The sequence below is a fragment of the Silene latifolia genome, chromosome 2 (assembly GCF_048544455.1).
Source record: "Silene latifolia isolate original U9 population chromosome 2, ASM4854445v1, whole genome shotgun sequence".
Classification (NCBI taxonomy): Eukaryota; Viridiplantae; Streptophyta; class Magnoliopsida; order Caryophyllales; family Caryophyllaceae; genus Silene; species Silene latifolia.
The window spans coordinates 128,301,577-128,306,076 of record NC_133527.1 but is presented as its reverse complement, the minus strand read 5'-3'; positions in this window follow the sequence as shown (position 1 = coordinate 128,306,076).

The following is a 4,500-nucleotide window of genomic DNA, read 5'->3' as shown; positions in this document are numbered from 1 at the left end:
ATTTGCACGCATTTCTATGCATATTTCATAGTATTAAGCCACAAATGTCCCTCGAATAGTCTACTTTGGTTTGCTTGTATTATTTGCAGGTATGAACCTGAGAGGAGCATAATCAAGCTTAAAACCTGTCCCTATGCATACATTTTGGAGATGAGTTAAGTCGGAGCTTGGAAACTACTAATTTGTGATGCGCGTAGAAGTAAGGTAGCTAGGCGAGCAAAGAAAGAGCTTTAAATTACTAGTGCATACTTTGAAGAGCCATATCTCGAGTTATACAACTGATATTCAAGTGATTCCAACTGTAAGTGAAATCTTATCTTCTTAATTTTCCAACTCCGCAAAAATCGCTTGTTTCCGACAAGTAACGAAGCAATGGTGGCCGTTTGAAGTTCAGTGCGCGAACCAGGAATTACGCGCTGAAACCACTCGATCGAGTAATTTAGTGCTCGATCGAGTACTTTTTGTGTTCGATCAAGCACTTTAAATCTCTCGATCGACTACCTTGATTCCTACCGTACTCGATCGAGGGCTTTAGTGCTCGATCGAGAGCTTTTGAGGAAAAAATACTCGATCGACCAACTTTATGTTGCTCGATCGAGCAAAACCAAGTCTGACGCACAAGACTTATGTCAAGACTTATTATATTTAGCTATATTATATTATTAGATAATAAAATATCTTACTATATAAGAGAATAATATTCATTAGGTTAAGGGTATGAACTTTTCACTGCTTGAATCTCTATTACGTTGCTTTGTTCTTCTTATTCCGGATCTATACTTGTAATTCTTTTCTCCTTTCTCTCCTTTCTTTTTAGTTAATTTAAACTTTGGAATTCCCTTAATTGTTTTCCTCTTTATTTCTCTTGTTGATTATCCCTCCTAACTCTCTTATCTTAATTATTTTAATTGTTATTTCAATTTAATCATTATGTTTAGTTTAGTTATCGTTTTAATTATTGTTATTAGCATGATAATTAGTATGAGTAGCTAATCCCCTTACTAGTATTTAGGGGAATTGATGAATTGATGATAGCTGCTAATTAGGTTTGCAGATCTGTTTTTAGTATCATGTCTTGTTGTTATAAGTAGCATTTAATGACAATTAGACAGTTAATGCGCATAATTGTTCTAGTTGTTTTTGGAAAACTCTGACCTAGATCGGAAGATTGGAAGGAGGGAGACCGACTACAATTCTTTAGGATACTCTAATGAGAGTGGAAGCTAATTTAGTAGTATTTTAGGGTGAATAGCGCACCAGAAGGACATTTTTATTACCTCGTAGACTGATACATGTGATTAATCTTTGACCTTAGCTGCAATTATCTGGCATTCATTGATGAACCGACATCTTAGTCTCTTTCCTTTATTGCTAGACTCTTTATTTATTGTTGTTTTAGTTTAGTTTCAAATCAAAACCCCCATTTGTGATGCCGACAGACTTAGATTAGCAAGTAGATAACAACATAGCCTCCCTGTGGATTCAACCCCGACTTCCCTAGTTGCATTAGTTAGAGACCCCTCGGGTTTATCTTTGATAGGGTTGCGACAGCCTCATCAAATTTTGGCGCCGTTGCCGGGGAGGCGACGCTTTTTTTTGCTTTATTTTAGTTTGTATTTAGCTCCAAGGAATTTATTCCTTGAGCCAGTTCTTATCTTATATTTTTCCTTTAAACAGGATTCTAAGAGAAAGATCATCAAAGGGAAGGCTTGAGTACCATTGATTTTTCTGCCAAGATGTCTGACATCGCCATGCTAGCACAGTGGGAAGCTCTTAATGCCAGATTTGACAGGCTGAAGAGTAGACAGTCTTGGAGGAGTCCACCTATGTTCCATTCTATGGTGCAACGGGTGGTATTTTGTGAGAGATGTGGTGCTGCGGAGCATGATGATGTTACTTTTTTAGCGGAGTATGACCAAGTCTATGCCTATCAGCAATATAGACAAAGTCATTATGGTTATGGTTATCAAAGTGAGGGTTACCCAAACTTTACCCCACCTTCGCCGCAGAATCATTATATGCCGCCACATCCGTTTCAACAGCAAGCCTTTCAAATAACTTCATATTCCTTTCCGCCGCAACAAAAAGTGCCTCCTTCAACCATAAACAATGAAGCGATGGTTGAGTTGAAATCTTTAGTGAAGGCACTTGCTCTACACGTGTAAGAAATTGTGCAAGCTAGAGATGCTTCTATCAAGAGACTTGAGTCTCAATTGGCTCAAGTTGTTGCCGAGCAAGATTTAGATATGTACGACTCGAAAATAGAAGATGCTGTTGAAAATAAAGCATCTCTTGAAGACTTCAATACTGTTCAGCATGAGAAATTCGATCGAACAACTTACAATGTTCGATCGAATGCTTTATATGAGGAAGAGTTCTATCGAGAGCACATTGTTAGTCGATCGAACATCGTTCCGCAAGAGGACATCGATAGAACATATTATTCTGTTCGATCAAACTGTTTGTATAAAGAAGACTTCGCCGAACAGTTGTAAGCATTCAATCGAGTAGTTTTGGTGAGGAAACATCTCGATCGAGTATTGTTCCTTCTCGATCGCATTTATTAGCTATGAACAGCGTTGATTCAACACTTACGCCCATTCCGGGTGACGATAAGACGGTAATTAAAGATCAATCCTATCCAATTCAAGGTAATGCTATTCCTTTAATTGATCCCGATGGGGTTCCTTCTAATCCTTCCGTTAAATCATATATTGATGTTGATTTGATGCCTTCGCCCTAGTTTGGGAGCAAGTTAGAGGAATATCGTCTGGTTTCTTCTTATACAGGTCTTGACAGGTTGGAAGACCCAGGAGGAACATTTAAAGATTCCATCCCACATAAGAAGAGGGCGTGGGATAAGGCTAAGAGAAGACGTGGCGTACTTGATGCTGCAAAGAATCGTTGTTCTTCCGACGCTGTGCTATGGCGACCAAAAGTAAAAATCATGGATGTTGAAGGGAATGCCTTCAGTCAAAAGCCTTGTTGTGGGCCATTAGTTTGCGTTGGTGGATGAAGACAAGAAGGTCGAGCTCAGACCTATCTGAAACTAGCGTTGACCGGGAGGAAATCCGGAAATTAATGCTTTTTATTTGGAGTTTTAAGACATTATTTTACTTAGTTTTGTGTGCTTAATAATTAGTTTTCTCGACTATAGATTGCGGAAGATTTTAGATTTGGGTTTGGTAGCATTTTTGGGGCGCTATTTGCGTAATTACAGGTACATCTGCATTCTTTTCACGAATTGAGTTGATCCGGTGCTGCTAGATATGACCTCCCATGTTGCTGGCTGGTTTGGGGAGTTCTCTCCCTAATTCGTGCTATTTTGTGAGTTTCTTAGCTCTTTATCTCTTTCATTTCCTTTAATTTGCATTTTCCTATCCCATTTGCTGTTGCTGTTGTGTACAATGAGGGCATCCATATCTGTGTCTGCATATTGTTTTTATTGCATTGTTATTTATTTTTATAAAACTAATTTTTTTTTGAAAATTTAAAAATTTCACGTTTGTTTTTGCATTTAGGTTGAGTCGGAACGGTAGATTTCAATGATGAAATTGCACTACATTTAGTCATTTTGCTTAAGCCTTGCAATTTTAACATCTTTTAGCATAGTCATTTTGCATAGTCTACGAGTTTATGTTTAAATTTAGTTGAACAAATAGACTTGACATGATATTTTGGCAACCTACTTATAATTTCCAAGGATTTAGAGCTGTATATACTGGTGAAATCTATGACGAGTTCATGTAGGATTGTGAGTAGTTACTCCTTGCATAACATGTACCATTAATTTGTACAAGTATGAAATTCAATTGCTTTTTGTCTGCACACATTCGGGTTAGTGGTTGGTGTCACATGTAGGAGAGGTGCTTACTTACACCTTTATTTCATTGTTACCCATTAACTCCACATTAGCCAAATTTGCCTTTTGACCCCTTAACTACAGTCCAAATCTTAGCCTGCCTTGTCAAGCTAGTTTAGTTTGTTTTTGTGGGTATATTGTTTATTGTGCCAAATTTGTTTTGCATTGAAAGGTTGGGAGTTGGTATTTTGGAGAAGGAGAATTGAAAAAAATGAAAATGAGAAAAATGAAATCAAAAGAAAAGACGAAAAGAAAAAATTCGAAAAGAAAAGAAAGAAAAAAAATGGAAAAAGAGTTTGAATAATATCGGTTTTGCTCTCATGCTCTCATTATATCCCATGAGGAGTTGTTTGTATTTGGTTTAATGATTTTTATGCCAAATGAAGGCATTGTGTTCAGTTTTTGAGATTGGATTAGAAGTGGATATGGTTTATTTGGTTTTGTTAGGATACTAGCTTGGCCTATACCCTCTCATTCCCAAAATGTTTTACCTCTACTTACGCAATACCTCACTTTTTCATACTTCTGTAGGAACTCGGCATGTGATAAGACCTTGATTGGATGGAATGTATGTGTACAGTAGCTAGAATTGTTTATCATATTAGATCGCATGCATGTTTATGTAGGTCGTAGTTTAG